The sequence below is a fragment of the Dendrobates tinctorius genome, unplaced genomic scaffold, assembly GCF_039654945.1.
Source record: "Dendrobates tinctorius isolate UK_male_01 unplaced genomic scaffold, ASM3965494v1 ptg000016l, whole genome shotgun sequence".
In the NCBI taxonomy this organism is placed as follows: domain Eukaryota; kingdom Metazoa; phylum Chordata; class Amphibia; order Anura; family Dendrobatidae; genus Dendrobates; species Dendrobates tinctorius.
This window is the reverse complement of record NW_027361684.1, coordinates 76,479,347-76,503,321: the sequence shown is the minus strand read 5'-3', so window position 1 is coordinate 76,503,321 and position 23,975 is coordinate 76,479,347.

The window sequence follows — 23,975 nt, the reverse complement described above, 5'->3', positions numbered from 1 at the left end:
AGCTTGCTGTTTTTTATCACGTGGTGCCAGCGGTGGGATAACTAAGATAAGCCCCCTGTGCCTGTGAAAGCCGTGTGCGGCCAAAGGTCACATTCCCCTGTCTGTGATGTATCGGTGTTAGCGGTGGGATCCTGACAAACAGCATAAACCACGTAAAGTATAGTCCATTTCTTTACATCAATGAAACCTGTTATGACCACCAGTCTGTTACAATAGCAGAAACACCAGTCTGCCTTTCATACAACCCCCTTTTCCGAGGTTGCCTTTCAGGAGCTCCACTCCACACGCTGACTTCTTGTCAGTCCTGGCTGCCATGGAAGCTGCCTACTGGGATCACTGACCCGTACAATGACTTGCTCAGCAAGCTCACATCCATCAGTTCCAGACTCACAGAACGACGGTAGCTTCCCCAACACAGATAGCCATCACGGATACTGCAGACACATGACCTCCACCATGTGCCTTCAAGAAAACCTGTACTCTTGCAGGACCTTTCAACCCAGAGACCATGTGACCAAACCACAGTCTCATTATAACGTATGAGACCCACCATTGATGGGAGGTGTGTGGTTAGCCAGACCCACCCAGCTCTCTAACTAACCATGCAAGCCCAGCCCCGTATACATTAAGCAAGGCTCGTGGAACTACAAGTCCCAGAGAAACATTCCAGGCTTACAGTGCAGAGGACCTCCTCCTTTGAGACACATACCGGCCATTCACAACAAGGTCAGTCACTATCTCACAATGTGAATGTGTATATATACATATATACATATTATATCATCCCGATTAATTGTGAAAAAAGTGGCGGACTCTTTATTGACCCATGTGGCAATGTTTCGGATCCATTACAGAACGTTTTTCTGATATGGAAGTGAAATGTTGCCACATGGGCCAACAAAGAGTATGAAAAAATTGGTTCCATTTTCATCCAGAAAAGTGGTACGCTTCTTCTTACTTGTTATTCGTGTGTGCAGTCGTTTTTGCTTCTCATTCTCAGCAGTTGTTGCAGTCTGATGCATGGCAAGTCAGAGCATTGAGGAGCTTAATTTCCCCGTCTCCTCCACACTTGTGCTGCAATTCTCTATTGCGAGAGCATAGGAGCATAGAACACTGACACACGGCTCAAGTTTGCAGCAGAGCAAGAGCCAAGTTTCATTAGCATAACACATCCGATGCCATTGACTTACACTTTCAACCCTTGGATCAAAATTAGATATGTCTTTGCTATTTTCCATGCACCACTTGGCCCCCCAAAAAATCACACACATACTGTATGAACGACCCCATAAACTGTAGCAGGTAGAAGTGCTACCCGTGAAAACCACAGATGGCACTTGTACACAAAATTGTGGTTTGAAGGAAGCCCAAGGCTGTGTTTGTGTTAAAGAGGTCGAAAATGGCTCAATGAAGGTTTAGGAAATGTGAGAATGTTAGGGCTCTTTCACAAGAGTGTATACATCAGATTAGTCTGATGTTTTAGGCTGTGTACCTACTATCAGGAATGGCAGCATTTTGGACCCAGCGCATTTGCTGCACTCTACATTACAAGCACAGTGGATGCTTCATAGAAATCCCATACCCACTGTGCTTCTATTTAACACTGCGTAAACTTACCCACGGTGCAGATTTACGAGCCACAGCATGTTAATTTCTGTAGCGGAGACAGAATCTGCATGGTAACTAAAATACACGTGTTTATTAGAACACAGGGTTTTTTTATGCAGTGAAAATATGCTGCGTCCAAAACGCTACTATTCCTGAGCATCTACACGTAGCCTTATTGCTATTCTATGGGACAGTGCTAATCAGCATATTTGTTCTCATGCCCTTCTAAATCAATAGTGCATGGAAATCATCGGACATCATTCGGATGACTCGATTTCTTCAGATTCACATAATGGAGAAAATAGAGAAATCTTGGAGGGTTTCATTGAATTTTCTGTATATTTTTTTAAACTTCCCTTACATTTTAATTTTCTTTTACTCTCCTTATGGAACTTGAACATTTGATCATTTGAGCTCTTTCTCTATTTTCAGCAATACCATATGTAGGGAGAATATATTGAAATTGATGTTCTCCTTTCAAACTCAGCCTGTAATGGAGCTTCATAGGAGAAGATGTAGGTCTTTAACATAATGCTATTGGGAACTGGCATTTCTGAGCACTGTCAATGGTATAATTTAAATGTTGGTGTCAGTGATTGCTAACAATTTTAATATCGCTGTCAATCGTAGCTAGCTCCAGTGCAGATGCCGGCTATGTTACATAAACGTCATCTGTTGCATATAAGGCAGGCTCAGCTCCTGAGCTAACTTCACACATCCTTTTGTGACCTATAACAAACATGTATATCACATGTCATTAGGTAGATAAAATACATAGCTTTATTTATAAAAAAAAAGCAGAACGAAAAGATTTAAAATGATTTGACCTATCAGACATTGACAACACACATCTCCCAAACTACAATAAAGTATTTACCAAACTGGTTTTATCATAAGATACAATATGTGCTCAATACCAGTGAATGATACCCCAAATTATAAAAACTTAGCTTTGGACATTTGCAACATTCTAATGAGGAACAGTGCACCCTTTTAAAGTATAATGTTATCAGTATTAGTAATCAAAATCTAATAGTGCGTTAGTTTAGTAGACTTTGTGGTGAGCCTCTGTGTTCGAACGCACATATTTCTATGATAGAGATGACCTTTAAATAGGAGGTCAGTTAAGATAAATTAAACAAAAGCCTACAATCCCATTTAAGTATTTATTTCCATAGCAGTAGATAGAAGTTTTGTTGATTAGAGTTTAGAGATAGTTTATATGCTATTTCTAGGGCACACAACAGGAAATTTGAACTGATTGCAGCTGCTCAGCTTTCCAGAGCCTTTCATTCATTCATTCACATCTTTTCACTCTACTAAGTCCTTTTTATGTATAGATACTTCTATTATGGGGTTGCTAATAAAAGAACTGGCCACTTAATATTCTGCAGTTGTTTCAGTATCAGTAGTGTGACCCAAATTCACATATTCCAATTTCACTGGTATGGATGGCTTGCATTTATCATCGCCCGCACTAATCTAAATTTAGCCTTTTTATATGTGTATAAATCATTGCCTGTTGACAATATAATCAAATCACATGTATATTTATTAGGCTCCTGTTTCATTTCAATAGTATAAGTGAAACTAATATATACATACAGTAGTTTTTATCCACCACTATAATTAAAGACTAATAATAACTTTGTATTTCACAGTTACAATAATATAAAATAGAAGGTCTATGCATGCAGCTTCTTTAAGTGCACGTTAGAAATATACCAGAAATGTGCCAGGAGGGATAAAGGGTAAGAGCCACAACTGTTTACTAACTGCACTTGCCTTTTTATTTCCATACAATTACTTTTCACCATGCTTACATATACCCTTACAGTTCTTAATCAATCCTTACTCTCCTTCACAATGCCCAAATCTCATCACCCACCAAACAAATATTTATTTCTCATTTCTTTTTAATTCCCTACATTAACTCATCTCCTACACAGCCTCACCTGCTGTGCTGTGTTACAGTGGCCATCATTTTACCCACACATTTTGCCCTGGAGATAAACAGGGTGGAGAAGTTGGTCTTCACCTTTGAAATAACTGTGCCTTCAGCTCAATCTCATCTCTGCCCTTGCTTATATTCCTTTCTTTTGAAGTGCACTCTGTCTGCATTCAATCTCTCCTCAATCTCCAAATGGTCATCATTTACTGACCCCCAGGCCCAGCCAACACCTTTATTGACTTGCATGACTTCTACACTTAAGGCCCCATTACACATAACGATGTCCCAGCGATCCCACAAATGATCCGACATGGATGGGATTGCTGGGACATCGTTAGGCTGATCGCTGGTGAGCTGTCACATAGCCCCTACAGCGATCAGGACCAGCAAGCAAGCTGGTTTCTAATGTAAACAGCGGGTATCCAAGAGCTTCGGCTCCTGGATACCCGATGTTTACATTAGAAACCAGCATCCAGTGTCGCTTATCGCTGGTCTCTCGGTGCCACACGCATCGATGTGTGCTGGCAAGCGGGAGACCAGTGATCAAAAAATGGCCCAGGACGATCGAGCACGATCAGCGATACCCGGCAGGGGGCCGGTCGCTGATCCCCATCACACACAGCGATCTCGCTGGCGAGATCGCTGTGGCATCACAAAATCAGCGATCTAGCTAGCGAGATCGCTTTGTGTGACTGGGCCTTTACTCTCGGCTGACAATCCCGCCATCATCATGGGTGACTTCAACATCCCCTCTGACAACCAACAGTAGGCAGCCTCCAAACTCCTGTCAATTGTTTCATCCTTTTGTCATACATAATGGTCCTCCACATCCACCCACACTGATGGACATACATTAGACTTTATCTTCGCACACCACTGTTCACTAGCTAACCTCACAACCACACCTCTCCTCCTATCTGACAACCATCTGCTTACTTTCTCATCCCAGTACTCTTCATATGTCTACTAAGAATAACAGCAAGCTCACCCCACAGAAGCCTCACACACCTAGACAATCACACACTCTCTGACTCTATTGCTCTATTGCTGTTTTCCATATTTTCACTACACAATACCAACAATGACACCATTTCTCTATAATGCCACAGTCGCATCAGCTATTAATTCAGTTACAGCTCTCATGCATGGCAGATCAGGAACGCTTTTACTGCTCAATCACATCATATAAGGCCCCTTCACATGTCCGTATTTTTGGCCAGTGTGCCGTCCATTTTTTAAGTACTGCAAATATGGACACACACCTATTCTATTCTATGCTGGTGTGCACATGTCATCATCCTCACCTGGTCTACCTGGGATCAGGAAGACTAGGTGACACTGATGACAGTTGTAGTCAGCACTTGGGCCTGGGAATAGCGGCATGCTTTCTTTATCTGTTGTGAATTAAATAAATAAATGTAAGAAAAAGGGCATAGAGTCCCCCTATATTTTAAAATCAGTGCAGATAAAGCAGACAGCTGGGGGCTTCTATTATCAGACTGGGATGATCCATGGTTAATGACCTATCCCCAGCCAAAAAATAGAAGCCCGAAGCTGCCCTAGAATTGGCTTATCACATTAGTGCACCAATTTTGGCTTTTTGCCAAGCTCATCCTGTTTGCCCTGGTGCAGTGGAAACCGGGGTAATATATTGTTTTGAAGACATCTGTGACTTTTCAAAAATCACAGCTTACATCAAGCACTAGGGTTAGCAATGGAGAGGTGTCAGTCAGACACCTCAATTACTAACCTTGTAAGTAAAAATCTTTTAACACACAAAAAGTCCTTTATTTTAAAATAAAAACCCAGACATCCTTTTTGAGCCATTTATTTCCCCCAAACAACAACAATGCAGGTCCATCGCAATCCAAATCAAAGTCTCACGATGATCCCCAATTCTTCTACATCCGGAGGCTGTAATGAGCAGTGACATCAGTAGCGTGACCTCTCACCACGATTGCCAGAACACACTGAGAGTAGCACGAGAACCAGAGACAGTGACGAGAGGTAACATTATTAAGATTAAGGTTTAAATATTTATTTAGTATGTAGACAAACCCCAAAAGCATTGTCTATCTAGTGCTCTATGTCTCTCTATGTTCTATCATCGCTATCTCTATCTTTGAATATCTTTGATACATAAAACTCTTTAATTTCTATGCTGTTTTTCATTACAAATGTGTCACACTGACAGCACACTTGCAGCACATGGACACAAGGAAAATAGACAGCTCAGGGACACATGGATGTCACATGGATATCACACACATACACATGGATGGCACACGGACATGGACCATGGATCTCACTGGTACTTGTTTATCCAGTATTGGAAACACCAAGATTTGTGAAGGTGGCCTAACTGACCAATTACCTTACCCATAAAATTTCTTCCCATCATCACTAAAGGTTACTCATCTTCTCTCCTAATTGCATCTTACCACTAGGGCAGTCTAACTTCATCCCATCCTACCTCTTCCCCAACTTCACAATGCAGCAGTTTGGAAAGTCATTGGAGTATCCCTGTACTACTCAGACATTTGAAATAATCTAAGCATTAAAGAGATATTGCAGCTACTGAACTGAAATAAATGGTCTCTTGTCAGTCCTAGACCAATATTAGGACATATATTGAATATCAGGCTACAGACTGTGTCAGAGAGTAAATAGAAAAATCTTAACCCTTTTCAGACATTTGCAGTATACATGATTGGGAAGGACTTTGATCAACATTGGTTTTTAAGCTGATATGACAGCTAATATTTGGCACTCAAGGTGCTCACCGCACATCTAGATAAGACTTTCTCATGCATAAACCCAGAGCCCTGATTGCATAAATTTTTGTCGTAGTCATAGCAGATTAAACTAGTGATATGTATGGACCAGTATGCTATGGGTGTACTGTGATGTATCATTATGTACAGCCTCTATTATATTGTCTGAGTGGATATTCAGTGCAACCGGTAGCTTTGTCATAACCAAGTAGACCAGGTTATCCACTGCTAGTATGGAAAACATTTGTCAGAATAATGATAATAATAAGAATTTTTATTTCTAAAGTATCAACATATTCTGCAGCACTTTACATTTTAGAGAGGGCTTGTAGAGAATAATACATAACTCAACAGATACCAAAAGGAGTGAGGGCCCTGCTTGCAAGCTAAAAATCCATGAGGAAAAATGGGAAACACAAAAAATAAATGGTAAAATGTGCTTGTCATGTATGGTCTAGCCATCAGTATAATAACTAGGGTATTCACATAATACTGCACAGTCTACAGCCACTATGTGTATATGTACGGACACAGAGGGCTTTTAAGTGCATGGAGGATCTGTGAACACATGTTATGTAAGTCCTGATTTTGAAGAAAATTTTGTTTGGGCCTGTCTTTTGTCTGTCTTCTGCACAGTTCTGCTGCCACTAATGCCAGTGACACGTGATCAGCTGTGGAACTACTTCATGTCTATCATATCATATATACAGGGTGGGCCATTTATGTGGATGCACCAAAATATAATGGGAATAGTTGGTGAAATCAACTTCCTGTTTGTGGCACTTTAGTGTATGGGACGGGGAAACTTTTCAAGATGGATGGTGACCATGGCGACCGTTTTGAATTCAGCCAATATGCATCCAACTTTACTTTTTCCAATGGAAAGAGGGTCATGTGACACATCAAACTTATTAAGAATTTCACAAGAAAAACAATGGTGTGGTTAATTTTAACATATCTTTATTCTTTCATGAGTTATTTACAAGTTTATGACCACTTATAAAATGTGTTCAAAGTGCTGCCCATTGTGTTGGATTGTCAATGCAAACCTCTTCTCCCACTCTTGACACACTGATAGCAACACCACAGAGGAAATGCTAGTCTAAGGGGGTCAGATACCTTGTAGGAATGCTCGGACCTGACACCCATAATGTGATGGTGCACCATCTTGCTGGAAAAACACAGGGAACGTGCCATCTTCAGTGCATAAAGAGGGAAACATATCATCATGCCGCAATTTCAGATATCCAGTGGCATTGAGGTTTCTATTGACGAAGAATGGCCCGACTATCTTTTTACTTCATATACCACACCATACCATCAATTATGGGTTTCAGGTCTGAGCATTCATACATGAACAGTTTCCTGGAAAGTAGATTGGTCATTGTGGGCTAGTTGAATGGCCACCAAGGTCTCCCAATCTGACCCCTTAGACTGTTATCTTTGGGGTCATCTGAAGGCAATTGTCTATGCTGTCAAGATACGAGATGTGCAGCATCTGAAAGAACGGATACTGGAAGCCTGTGCTAGCATTTCTTCTACGGTGTTGCTATCAGTGTGTCAAGAGTGACAGAAGAGGGTTGCATTGACAATCCAACACTATGGACAGCACTTTGAACACATTTTATAAGTGGTCATAAACTTGTAAATAACTCATGAAAGAATAAAATTACTTTAAAACCAAGCACACCATGTGAAATTCTCAATAAGTTTTATGTGTCACATGACCTCTTCCCATTGAAAAAAATAAAGTTGGATCCAAAATGACCACCATGGTCACCACCCATCTTGAAAGGTTCCCCCTCCCATATACTAACGTGCCACAAACATCAAGAAGATATCACCATTCACCAACCATTCTTATTTTATTTAGGTGTATCCATATAAATGGCCAACCCAGTACTATAGTAATGCTGCTAAAGCTGCTGTTGCTGCTTTATGTGGCTTTTGTCAATACCACTACCACTACACAACGACATTAGCCACACATCTGCTGAACGCACAGAGTATTTTATACTACTAGACTGTACTGATTTTAGAGAAACAACTCTATTATAGGTACACAAACATGAAACAACTCCCAAAAAAACCCTCCCTAATTTTTTCCTTGTTGACAAACCATTGCTTCTTCACTTTGCAAACAGCCAACCTGTTGCTATACTTCAAAAAACAGGATATCATTTGGACACTTTGATAAAAAGAATTTCTAACTATTTAATCATTTTGCCAATTGCAAGCCTGTGGTGAATACAAAAAATTGATATTCTTTCACTCCTAGTAAGAAAGTCATTGTTTCTTCACTTTCAAAATAGCACACGTATTTTGGTTGGCTAAATAGAGGGATAAATTTTGGATGACTTCTGAAAATACTGTCTGTTCTTTATTAAGCATATAGAAAAGCTCTTGATACTATTTAAATATGACTTCTTCTGTTTCCATTGCCTATGTATAAGCACCAGCAAGGCAGGTATCTGCTTTCCAAAAGGGATGATGTTTTAATAATTTTTACAACTTATTTCTTTGTATTCCTTATACCACAAGCAGAGTGGGGCAGCGGAAGCATGCTGGGCCCATAACCCAGAGGTCGATGGATCGAAACCATCCTCTGCTAAATTATGCTGCATTATTTCCTTACATTGCAGTTTGATGTGAAATAGGCTTCTGGTTATGTTTAGTGATGAGCGAGTGTGCTTGTTACTCAAGTTTTCTGAGTATGCTAGGGTGTTCTCCAAGTGTCTTGGGCATGATTGTAGATTATGTTTGATTTGCAGCTAGACAACCTGAATACATGTGGGGATTCCCTATCAAACAGGCAAACTCTGCATGTGTTCAGGCTGTCTAACAGCCTCAAATCATGCAGTTGCAGCGACACAAACATAATCTACGAGCACGCCAAAGATACTTGGAGAACACCCGAGCATGCTTGGAAAACTCGAATAACGAGTACACTCGCACATTACTGTTATGATAAGCTACCATCTCGCTTCTTCTAGTCAGTTAGGTTAAGGTCACATGAACATTAGTAAGGCTGTATATGCATTAAAAAGCTCAAAAGTGGGGATGCGCAGAGCCATGGACTTTTGGATTCTGGTACCCTATCCAAACTCTATTTCAAAGTTCCGTTCGAGTGCCAGAACTGTACCTGACATTCAAATAGAACTCAAACCCAATTGAAAACAATGGGAACCCAGACTTTTGAGCTGGAAAAATCATTCTCATTCCCACAGAAACTCAAAACATTGCAAGGGATTTCCAGGTAAAGTCCATGTTCGGATGTAAAAGTGTGCAGGAATGAGTATATGTTACCATGGAGCAGACGGACCAACAGTTAAAGGGGAGGTTTATTTACAGGGGATAATACTGGTAAGGTAAACAGTATAAGAATGAATATGATGTGAACAGGTTAAACCAACAGCAGAAAAGCATAAACGCAAATCAAACGGTATAAAAGTTATTTTCCTATGGGGGAACTTATCAGTCCTCAGGGATCTTGCTTGAAGGGATCACTCTTGTCCAACGATGGTACTGAGGCACCAGCAGCGCTTGCAGTCCTCTGTCTAGTGGGCCCTTGACGTTGTCCAGCTGGGGTATGAGGGGTTAACGCGGGAGCCAGGGGGTATGAGACTAACGATATTCCCCTTAGCTCCAAGTCTTTCTCTCTCGCTCCGCCGCGGTGTACTTCCACCGGAATCAGGGGCTCTACGTAAGCACACAGGTCACCGCAACCATGTATGGGGCTCAGTCTCTCTGTACCGGTCACAGCCCCGTTACTGTATGCCACTCCGCTACAGGGGAGCGTCTCATCACATAACACGGTCACAGTTTCTCTTAGGAGGTCACAGAAAAGTGTCTAATCACAGCAAACAGCCTGTCCCTGAGAAACAACTTCACCTGTTAGATCTCTCAGCACGTTCTGCTGTCTCCTCTACAGCTGCAGCCTTTGCTCTGGACACAGGCTTCCCATGCGGATTAGGACACACCTCATCTGTCACTGCAGGCTCCAACTGTATGTAGTCATGGGCTACAGTCTCTGCTTCTCTGCAGGTCTCAGTCCATCCACAGGGGTCAGGGCACAGCTCTGCTGTCTCCACAGTACACAGTCTCACGTACTCACGATCTGCTGTCCCTATGCGCCGTACCCCGGACTTTACTCTGTGACCGGGAGCCCTCTCTCTTCTCCTGTCTCTGTCAGCATCCTCCCCCTTCAGCTCCCCAGGCTGCTCTCTGGAAAAGCCTGTGCTGCTTTCCCGCTCTCTGCTCTCCTCTCCTGGCCCCCTGTGCTCAGCCCCTCCCATATCCAATGGTTCTGGGCATGGAGCAGAGGAGGCAGACCTCCCCCGGCTGTTCCTGTACTTCACCTCCTTACATGGTCTCCAATACAAATGCCGAACATTTAACTTCAGATTCTCTCTCTTAAAAGACTTACAAGTGTTATAAATGCATTTACCGGGCAAGTAGTGGCATTGCAGCATTGAGAGTCTTTATGAATTTATTCACAGCAAATAAAATTGTTTTTGAAAATTTGGCAAATCTGGGAAATTCAAATTTAAAAAGAGCAACTCTCCTCTAATTACTATAATGGCTGACAATTACATGATTCTACATTTGTGTAATAAGTCATCAAATTAATGTATAGAAGAGGAATACAAAACTTCAACTTTAACATGATGTTTAACTGAAAAGCTATTTTTTTGCTCTTTATGTTTTCCTCTATTAAGTTAGCATTAAAGACCAATAGTCATTGAAAAGAAATAAAAAATATTTAATAAACAGCCAGTATAAAAAATATTTAATAAAAAGCCAGTTCAACAGTAATAATCAGCATTAACTTTTGCTCTTTTCATCTTGTTATAGCAATCACCACTCTTTTTTATATCACATCTGAAAGCAAACAGCAAATTAGTAATTTTCCTTCATCTGTCTGCCTATAACTATCTCTATGGCTGTATTCATAGACTTGAAGTATAAAAATGATACAAATGAGAAATAAATATTGAAAAGGTGCTTGAACTCAAAGAGATGAAAAGACTTATAGGCAATTGAAGAGTAAACACAATTTGTTTGCGGAAAAGAAATTACTTTTTTATGTTTGTGGTTATAAGTAGAGTTGAGCGATACCGTCCGATACTTCAAAGTATCGTATCGGATGGTATCGGCCGATCTTTAAAAAAAGTATCGGTATCGCCGATTCCGATACCGGAAGTCCCATTCAAGTCTATGGGACTTCCGGTATCGGAATAAGAAAAACCCTTTCCTGCCCTTGTACAGCCTCTCTGGGGTCTGTACGGGCCTTTCGGGGGGCTGTGCCGGCCTGCCAGGGGGTCTGTGCAGGCTCCGGTGGTCTGTGCCGGCCTGCCGGGGGGCTGTGCCGGCTTCGGGGGTCTGTGCAGGCATCGTCCGATGGGACTACAAGTCCCATCGGGCGATGCCTGCTACCATGACAGTGATTGACACATTAGCCAATGATGGGACAGTAGTAGTCCCATCATCCGGCTAATGTGTTAAATGTAAAAAAAAAAAAAAAAAAAAAAAAATTACATGCTACATACATACAACATGCATACTACATACATGCTACATTCATACTACATACTACATACATGCTACATTCATACTACATGCAACATACATACTACATATATACTACATACATGCTACATTCATACTACATAAATACTACATGCAACATACATACTACATATATACTACATGCATGCTACATACATACTGCATGCTACATACATACTACATGCTACATACATACCACATATATACTACATACATACTACATGCATGCTACATGCTACATACATAACACATATATACTACATGCATGCTACATACATACTACATACATACTACATGCTACATACATACTACATATATACTACATGCATGCTACATACATACTACATGCTACATACTACATGCATGCTACATACATACTATATGCTACATACTACATATATACTACATGCATGCTACATACATACTACATGATACATACATACTACATATATACTACATGCATGCTACATACATACTACATGATACATACATACTACATATATACTACATGCATGCTACATACATACTACATACATACTACATGCTACATACATACTACATATATACTACATGCATGCTACATACATACTACATGCTACATACTACATATATACTACATGCATGCTACATACATACTACATGCTACATACTACATATATACTACATGCATGCTACATACATACTACATGATACATACTACATATATACTACATGCATGCTACATACATACTACATGCTACATACATACTACATACATACTACATACATGCTACATACATACTGCATGCTACATACATACTACATGCTACATACATACCACATATATACTACATACATACTACATACAATACATTCATACAATACATACATAGACATACAGTACATATAACATAGAGTAACATACTTACCAATACTTGTCACATTGTTCCCCGAAGCCATTGTCTTTTCCGGAATAAATATTAACATAACAAACCACAAAAATACTCACCCACGATCCGAAGCAGTCCACGAGTGTGTCCCACGACAATCTTGGGTAGAGAACTGCAGCATCAGCTGTTGCTGCCGTTCTCTATGGGCTGCAGGAATCCAATGACGGAAGGTAAGTATCCTTCCGCACTGTATTCCTCCGCCACTTAAAAAAAAAAAAGTCCCTAGTCTCACTTTATGCCATTGCTGTGTGGGAATTTCCCACGCAGCAATGGCATAAAGTGAGACTAGGGACTTTTTTTTTTTTAAGTGGCGGAGGAATACAGTGCGGAAGGATACCTACCTTCCGTCATTGGATTCCTGCAGCCCGTAGAGAACGGCAGCATCATCTGATGCTGCAGTTCTCTACCCAAGATCGTCGTGGGACACACTCGTGGACTGCTTCGGATCGTGGGTGAGTATTTTTGTGGTTTGTTATGTTAATATTTATTCCGGAAAAGACAATGGCTTCGGGGAACAATGTGACAAGTATTGGTAAGTATGTTACTCTATGTTATATGTACTGTATGTCTATGTATGTATTGTATGAATGTATTGTACAGTCATATGTAAAAGTTTGGGCACCCCTATTAATGTTAACTTTTTTTCTTTATAACAATTTTGGTTTTTGCAACAGGTATTTCAGTTTCATATATCTAATAACTGATGGACTCAGTTATATTTCTGGATTCAAATGAGGTTTATTGTACTAACAGAAAATGTGCAATCTGCATTTAAACAAAATTTGACCGGTGCAAAAGTATGGGCACCCTTATCATTTTCTTGATTTGAACACTCCTAAATACTTTTTACTGACTTCCTGAAGCACTAAATTGGTTTTGTAACCTCATTGAGCTTTGAACTTCATAGCCAGGTGTATCAAATCATGAGAAAAGGTATTTAAAGTGGCCACTTGCAAGTAGTTCTCCTATTTGATTCTCCTATGAAGAGTGGCATCATGGGATCCTCAAAACAACTCTCAAATGATCTGAAAACAAAGATTATTCAACATAGTTTTTCAGGGGAAGGATACAAAAAGTTGTCTCAGAGATTTAACCAGTCAGTTTCCACTGTGAGGAACATAGTAAGGAAATGGAAGAACACAGGTACAGTTCTTGTTAAGCCCAGAAGTGGCAGGCCAAGAAAAATATCAGAAAGGCAGAGAAGAAGAATGGTGAGAACAGTCAAGGACAATCCACAGACCACCTCCAAAGACCTGCAGCATCATCTTGCTGCAGATGGTGTCACTGTGCATCGGTCAACAATACAGCGCACTTTGCACAAGGAGAAGCTGTATGGGAGAGTGATGCGAAAGAAGCCGTTTCTGCAAGCACGCCACAAACAGAGTCGCCTGAGGTATGCAAAAGCACATTTGGACAAGCCAGTTACATTTTGGAAGAAGGTCCTGTGAACTGATGAAACAAAGATTGAGTTGTTTGGTCATACAAAAAGGCGTTATGCATGCGCTGTATTGTTGACCGATGCAGAGTGACACCATCTGCAGCAAGATGATGCTGCAGGTCTTTGGAGGTGGTCTGTGGATTGTCCTTGACTGTTCTCACCATTCTTCTTCTCTGCCTTTCTGATATTTTTCTTGGCCTGCCACTTCTGGGCTTAACAAGAACTGTACCTGTGTTCTTCCATTTCCTTACTATGTTCCTCACAGTGGAAACTGACAGGTTAAATCTCTGAGACAACTTTTTGTATCCTTCCCCTGAAAAGCTATGTTGAATAATCTTTGTTTTCAGATCATTTGAGAGTTGTTTTGAGGATCCCATGATGCCACTCTTCATAGGAGAATCAAATAGGAGAACTACTTGCAAGTGGCCACTTTAAATACCTTTTCACATGATTTGATACACCTGGCTATGAAGTTCAAAGCTCAATGAGGTTACAAAACCAATTTAGTGCTTCAGGAAGTCAGTAAAAAGTAGTTAGGAGTGTTCAAATCAAGAAAATGATAAGGGTGCCCATACTTTTGCACCGGTCAAATTTTGTTTAAATGCAGATTGCACATTTTCTGTTAGTACAATAAACCTCATTTGAATCCAGAAATATAACTGAGTCCATCAGTTATTAGATATATGAAACTGAAATACCTGTTGCAAAAACCAAAATTGTTATAAAGAAAAAAGGTTAACATTAATAGGGGTGCCCAAACTTTTACATAAGACTGTATGTATGTAGTATATACAAGTGCCTACAAGTAGTATTCAACCCCCTGCAGATTTAGCAGGTTTACACATTCGGAATTAACTTGGCATTGTGACATTTGGACTGTAGATCAGCCTGGAAGTGTGAAATGCACTGCAGCAAAAAAGAATGTTATTTCTTTGTTTAATTTTTTTTTAAATTGTGAAAAGTTTATTCAGAGGGTCATTTATTATTCAACCCCTCAAACCACCAGAATTCTGTTTGGTTCCCCTAAAGTATTAAGAAGTATTTCAGGCACAAAGAACAATGAGCTTCACATGTTTGGATTAATTATCTCTTTTTCCAGCCTTTTCTGACTATTTAAGACCCTCCCCAAACTTGTGAACAGCACTCATACATGGTCAACATGGGAAAGACAAAGGAGCATTCCAAGGCCATCAGAGACAAGATCGTGGAGGGTCACAAGGCTGGCAAGGGGTACAAAACCCTTTCCAAGGAGTTGGGCCTACCTGTCTCCACTGTTGGGAGCATCATCCGGAAGTGGAAGGCTTATGGAACTACTGTTAGCCTTCCACGGCCTGGACAGCCTTTGAAAGTTTCCTCCCGTGCCGAGGCCAGGCTTGTCCGAAGAGTCAAGGCTAACCCAAGGACAACAAGGAAGGAGCTCCGGGAAGATCTCATGGCAGTGGGGACATTGGTTTAAGTCAAAACCATAAGTAACGTACTCCACCGCAATGGTCTCCGTTCCAGACGAGCCCGTAAGGTACCTTTACCTTCAAATCGTCATGTCAAGGCTCGTCTACAGTTTGCTCATGATCACTTGGAGGACTCTGAGACAGACTGGTTCAAGGTTCTCTGGTCTGATGAGACCAAGATTGAGATCTTTGGTGCCAACCACACATGTGACATTTGGAGACTGGATGGCACTGCATACGACCCCAAGAATACCATCCCTACAGTCAAGCATGGTGGTGGCAGCATCATGCTGTGGGGCTGTTTCTCAGCCAAGGGGCCTGGCCATCTGGTCCGCATCCATGGGAAGATGGATAGCACGGTCTACCTGGAGATTTTGGCCAAGAACCTCCGCTCCTCCATCAAGGATCTTAAGATGGGTCGTCATTTCATCTTCCAACAAGACAACGACCCAAAGCACACAGCCAAGAAAACCAAGGCCTGGTTCAAGAGGCAAAAAATCAAGGTGTTGGAGTGGCCTAGTCAGTCTCCTGACCTTAACCCAATTGAAAACTTGTGGAAGGAGCTCAAGATTAAAGTCCACATGAGACACCCAAAGAACCTAGATAACTTGGAGAAGATCTGCATGGAGGAGTGGGCCAAGATAACTCCAGAGACCTGTGCCGGCCTGATCAGGTCTTATAAAAGACGATTATTAGCTGTAATTGCAAACAAGGGTTATTCCACAAAATATTAAACCTAGGGGTTGAATAATAATTGACCCACACTTTTATGTTTAAAATTTTTTAACATTTAACTGAGCAACATAACTTTTTGGTTTGTAAGATTTATGCATCTGTTAATAAATCCTGCTCTTGTGTGAAGTTTGAAGGCTCTAACTTATTTGCATCTTATCAAACCTGCTAAATGTGCAGGGGGTTGAATACTACTTGTAGGCACTGTATGTGGTATGTATGTAGCATGTAGTATGTATGTAGTATGTATGTAGCATGCATGTAGCATGCAGTATGTATGTAGCATGCATGTAGTATATATGTAGTATGTATGTGGTATGTATGTAGCATGTAGTATGTATGTAGCATGCATGTAGCATGCATGTAGTATGCATGTAGCATGCATGTAGTATGTATGTAGCATGCATGTAGTATGTATGTAGCATGCATGTAGTATGTATGTAGCATGCATGTAGTATGTATGTAGCATGCATGTAGTATGTATGTAGCATGCATGTAGTATGTATGTAGCATGCATGTAGTATGTATGTAGCATGTAGTATGTATGTAGCATGTATGTAGTATTTTTTTTTTTTTTTTTTTTTTTTTAACATTTAACACATTAGCCGGATGATGGGACTACTACTGTCCCATCATTGGCTAATGTGTCAATCACTGTCATGGTAGCAGGCATCGCCCGATGGGACTTGTAGTCCCATCGGACGATGCTTGCACAGACCCCCGGACATCAGCACAGCCCCCCGGCAGGCCGGCACAGCCCCCCGGCAGGCCGGTACAGACCCCCACAGGGTGCACAGCCCCCCGGCAGGCCGGCACAGCCCCCCGGCAGGCCGGTACAGACCCCCACAGAGTGCACAGACCACCGGCAGGCCGGCACAGCCCCCCGGCAGGCCGGTACAGACCCCCACAGGGTGCACAGACCACCGGCAGGCCGGCACAGCCCCCCGGCAGGCCGGTACAGACCCCGGGCAGTCCACACAGCCCCCCAGCAGGCCGGCACAGCCCCCCGGCAGGCCGGCAGAGACCCCCGGAAGGCCCGAAATGACGGCGCATCATGATGCGCACACACCGCGCATCATGATGACGTCAGTCTGTCAATCAACTTTGAACTTCCGATTCCGATGCCGAATTCCGATATTGAAAAAATATCGGAAGTCGGTATCGGAATTCCGATACAGCAAGTATCGGCCGATACCCGATACTTGCGGTATCGGAATGCTCAACACTAGTTATAAGGTGTTTAGTTTTATTTTGTGTTTGAGTACTTTTTGTTTGGCAACACTTACAAGGTTTGCGGAAACCAATCAGTGTTTGACTATCGACATTGTAAAGCAAGCATTTGTTCACTTGTGTAATAGCACTAAATAGATTCTTTTTCCAAACTATTTATTTTGTATTCTTAACAGGCTATTGGATTTGAAGCTTTTTCACACCACATAATTTTAAGTTGGCTTGCTTTACAATAGCCATCATACAAATCACATGACTTGGGTAAGTTAGTTCACTCAAACTGATTTGCTTAAATTCATTTAAAAAGAAAAAAATATGATCTATATCTTATTTTTGTAGTGTTATGTACCTACTTTACAAAAACTAATAGTAATTACAAAACACCCATCTTATTAATGATGAATTGTAAAAAACATGAATGTCAAAAACCATCTGTTTGTCAGTGGTGTAATCTTCACAGACTGCGCAGCATTCTTGTCTTCAAAGCTTCAACTGATGAAAGAAAGGTTCATATGAGCAGACAACTCCATCAGCCTTCTGTAATTGGAAAATAGCCTTCCTATACATAGTTTTTCTTTTTTTATCTGAAGGAGGCTGGTAGTCAGGTGTCACACATGCGCTTCCTAAACTACCATTTGGAGAACAGGAATGTGTGTAATCAGTGAGGGAGCGTGCGCTACAGTATACTGTATATTATAGCAAGCGTATACCGTACTTATACTTATGTTAGTAAGTGCTGCAATATCTTGTCACTTTAAGTATGTTAACTGTCAATTATTGATTTTCAAGAAAGGAAACCATTGTTATACCACAAAGTAAAGTAGTCAGATACAGATTTTGCAGTCTTGCTTAGTATAACTTAAAAAAAAATTAATTTATCTTGCAAAGCATTCCTTTTTTTATTTGGGAGAAATGAATATGGCTTCCTAAACCTGCAAGAAGTACTGAAAAAATAAAAGTGAAAAAATAAATTCTCAAAAAAAACCATGCATGTTCCGGGATATCTCCAAGGAGAGGATGTAACATTTGTACATGGAATTGCTAACACAAGCCATCCGTTTATTCATCTCATCTTCCTCTTGACAAAAGTACCAATACCTGGTTTAAAAACAACAGGATCACTGTGTTTAGTTGGCCAGCAAAGTCACCTATAGGGTATTGTAAAAAGGAAGATGAGAGACACCAGACACAACTATGCAGACAAGCTGAAGGCTGCTATCAAAGCAACCTGGGCTTCCATAACTCCTCAGCAGTGCCACAGGCTGATCGTCTCCATGCCATTGATGCAGTAATTGATGCCAAAGGATCCCCAGCCAAGTATTGAGTGCATTTACTGAATATACATTTCAGTTGGCCAACATTTTGGTTTTCAAAATCATATTTTCAAGCTGGTGTCATAAAGTATTCTAATTTACTGAGCTAATGATATTTGAGAAGGGGTTAATCTTATGTCACTGCTATTTTCTGCATTTCATTTACAGTCTTTCTGATGCTTAAGCATAATATTGGAGATCATTATTCGATCCTTGAAATTAATCCGTTTAAAGGAAGAAAAAGAGCAGAAAAATGTTTGAAATATTATTTTTTAAGATTTTTTTTCACTTTGTGCTGCCATTGTGAAACTATAAATGTTATAATGCATGGTCAACATGGATACATGTTTAAGTTTGCTTTTATATGCTTTTTTAGTACCCATTATACTTGCACACATTCTCTGTAATTACCTGTTCATGTGTTACATTTAATGAGTATTAGGTGATTTAAGGTAATGACATGTGATCATGTGGTTAGTACTGATGAGCGAGTATGCTCGTTACTTGGGTTTTCCCGAGCATGCTCGGGTGATCTCCGAGTATTTTAGCGTGCTCGGAGATTTAGTTTGTGTCGCCGCAGCTGCATGATTTGCGGCTGCTAGACAGGCTGAATACATGTAGGGGTTGCCTGTATTTTTTATGTTTTTTGATATCGCTGTTTCTAATGGGTGAAATAAGTGGAAATTTTATTCAAGTACTGATCCCTTTTCCTGTTTTTGCTCATTGCACACTACTTGCCGGCAGTTATTTACTACTGATGCAGCAAGAAGGCACAGAGAAGCTTTTCATTTTCTTGCACATTTTTCTCATGGACTTTACTCTATAATATATAATCTCAATTCAGGACTGTAAAAGTAATCAGGGATGTATTAAATGTGAGTACCAAAAATCAGATGCAAAAAAAATGTAATAACCATAAACGTAAAAATGTACCCAAATTTCACAACTGCTGCCATATAGCCTCCAGTTTTCAGGACACAACTAGTGTTGAGCATTCCGATACCGCAAGTATCGGGTATCGGCCGATACTTGCTGTATCGGAATTCCGATACCGACTTCCGATATTTTTTCAATATTGGAATTCGGCATCGGAATCGGAAGTTCAGTTGATTGACGGCCTGACGTCATCATGATGCGCGGTGTGTGCGCATCATGATGCGCCGTCATTTCGGGCCTTCCGGGGGTCTCTGCCGGCCTGCCGGGGGGCTGTGCCGGCCTGCCGGGGGGCTGTGTGGACTGCCCGGGGTCTCTGCCGGCCTGCCGGGGGGCTGTGCTGGCCTGCCGGTGGTCTGTGCACCCTGTGGGGGTCTGTACCGGCCTGCCGGGGGGCTGTGCTGATGTCCGGGGGTCTGTGCAAGCATCGTCCGATGGGACTACAAGTCCCATCGGACGATGCCTGCTACCATGACAGTGATTGACACATTAGCCAATGATGGGACAGTAGTAGTCCCATCATCCGGCTAATGTGTTAAATGTTAAAAAAAAAAAAAAATACTACATACATACTACATGCATGCTACATACATACTACATGCTACATACATACTACATATATACTACATACATACTACATACATACTGTATGCTACATGCATGCTACATACATACTACATGCTACATACATACTACATATATACTACATACATACTACATATATACTACATACATGCTACATACATACTGCATGCTACATACATACTACATACATACTACATGCATGCTACATGCATACTACATATATACTACATGCTACATATATACTACATGCTACATACATACTACATGCATGCTACATACATACTACATATATACTACATACATACTACATACATGCTACATACATACTGCATGCTACATACATACTACATGCATGCTACATATATACTACATACATACTACATACATGCTACATACATACTGCATGCTACATACATACTACATACATACTACATACATACTACATGCATGCTACATACATACTACATACATACTACATGCATGCTACATGCATGCTACATACATACTACATGCTACATACATACCACATACATACTACATACATGCTACATATATACTACATGCATGCTACATACATACTACATATATACTACATGCATGCTACATACATACTACATACATACCACATATATACTACATACATACAATACATACATAGACATACAGTACATATAACATAGAGTAACATACTTACCAATACTTGTCACATTGTTCCCCGAAGCCATTGTCTTTCCGGAATAAATATTAACATAACAAACCACAAAAATACTCACCCACGATCCGAAGCAGTCCACGAGTGTGTCCCACGACGATCTTGGGTAGAGAACTGCAGCATCAGCTGATGCTGCCGTTCTCTACGGGCTGCAGGAATCCAATGACGGAAGGTAGGTATCCTTCCGCACTGTATTCCTCCGCCACTTAAAAAAAAAAAAGTCCCTAGTCTCACTTTATGCCATTGCTGCGTGGGAAATTCCCACACAGCAATGGCATAAAGTGAGACTAGGGACTTTTTTTTTTTTTAAGTGGCGGAGGAATACAGTGCGGAAGGATACCTACCTTCCGTCATTGGATTCCTGCAGCCCGTAGAGAACGGCAGCATCATCTGATGCTGCAGTTCTCTACCCAAGATCGTCGTGGGACACACTCGTGGACTGCTTCGGATCGTGGGTGAGTATTTTTGTGGTTTGTTATGTTAATATTTATTCCGGAAAGACAATGGCTTCGGGGAACAATGTGACAAGTATTGGTAAGTATGTTACTCTATGTTATATGTACTGTATGTCTATGTATGTATTGTATGAATGTATTGTATGTATGTAGTATATATGTGGTATGTATGTAGCATGTAGTATGTATGTAGTATGTATGTAGCATGCATGTAGCATGCAGTATGTATGTAGCATGCATGTAGTATATATGTAGTATGTATGTAGCATGTAGTATGTATGTAGCATGTAGTATATATGTAGTATGTATGTAGCATGTAGTATGTATGTAGCATGCATGTAGTATATATGTAGCATGCATGTAGTATGTATGTAGCATGCATGTAGTATGTATATGGTATGTATGTAGCATGTAGTATGTATGTAGCATGCATGTAGTATATATGTGTTATGTATGTGGTATGTATGTAGCATGCATGTAGCATGCATGTAGTATGTATGTAGTATGTATGTAGTATATATGTAGTATGTATGTAGCATGTAGTATGTATGTAGTATGTATGTAGCATGCATGTAGCATGCAGTATGTATGTAGCATGCATGTAGTATATATGTAGTATGTATGTAGCATGTAGTATGTAGCATGCATGTAGTATATATGTAGTATGTAGCATGTAGTATGTATGTAGCATGCATGTAGTATATATGTGTTATGTATGTAGCATGTAGCATGCATGTAGCATGCATGTAGTATGTATGTAGTATATATGTGGTATGTATGTAGCATGCAGTATGTATGTAGCATGCATGTAGTATATATGTAGTATGTATGTTGCATGTAGTATGAATGTAGCATGTATGTAGTATGTAGTATGAATGTAGCATGTATGTAGTATGCATGTTGTATGTATGTAGCATGTAATTTTTTTTTTTTTTTTTTTTTACATTCAACACATTAGCCGGATGATGGGACTACTACTGTCCCATCATTGGCTAATGTGTCAATCACTGTCATGGTAGCAGGCATCGCCCGATGGGACTTGTAGTCCCATCGGACGATGCCTGCACAGACCCCCGGAGCCTGCACAGACCACCGGCAGGCCGGCACAGCCCCCCGGCAGGCCGGCACAGCCCCCCGGCAGGCCGGCACAGCCCCCCGGAGCCTGCACAGACCACCGGCAGGCCGGCACAGACCACCGGAGCCTGCACAGACCCCCTGGCAGGCCGGCACAGCCCCCCGAAAGGCCCGTACAGACCCCAGAGAGGCTGTACAAGGGCAGGAAAGGGTTTTTCTTATTCCGATACCGGAAGTCCCATAGACTTGAATGGGACTTCCGGTATCGGAATCGGCGATACCGATACTTTTTTTAAAGATCGGCCGATACCATCCGATACGATACTTTGAAGTATCGGACGGTATCGCTCAACTCTAGACATAACTATTACGAAGCATTAAAATTAGGAAGAAACTTAATGGTAAGGCATTTATATGCTACTGGGGTCATATTCACTCAGATTCAGACATTTAAAGGGAAGGTGCCACAATTTTATATAATTTGCAAAAAAATAGTAAGTAACAAAACATGTTGTTTCAGCAAATGTTGTACTAACCAGGATTTATGGTTTGTTTGTAATAATGTTTTCATGTAGCCACTGGGCGCTGCCATCTTGATTTGCAGATCTGTGGAGGACTCATACAGTCTGCAAATATGGCCGTCCCTGCACATAGAAGACTGCGGTCGGCTCCCGACCCCACATTGCAGCCTCCTTAGCAGAGAACTGGGCACGCCCCTGTGGGCTGCACCATTCACTGCTGTAGGTGTGGCTGGGCGCCATTTTACTGTAGCCCAGTGCTGTCTGCTGAGCTCCACTTACCCTCTATCACAGGACCACTTGTGGCATAACGGGTCCTGTGTTGTGAGGAGAGGCTGTAGATATGGAGAAGGTGGTCAGCAGAGGAGAGAAGCGCTCACTGGAGCCGGAGGATGGAGAGTGGTGAGTGCGGGTGACTTTCATCTATGCTCCTCTGTCCTGCTACTCCAGGCTCGGCCCTGTGCTTCCTGCTCTACTGTGTTCTTCTGCTCTGTCTCCGCCTCCTCACTCACAGCCCCAGTGATCTCCGGTAATCTGACACCTTTGCTTTTATGACAGCTTTTATGGCTGTCTGAGGAGGACAGTGACTTATACAGCCCATAGTCTAGTGTATGGGGGGCTGGAAGTTTCACCAGTGTGGGCATATCTGTAATACTGTCTTGTGTGATACTGACTGCTGAGCCGTGTATTTATTCCAATCCTGTGTA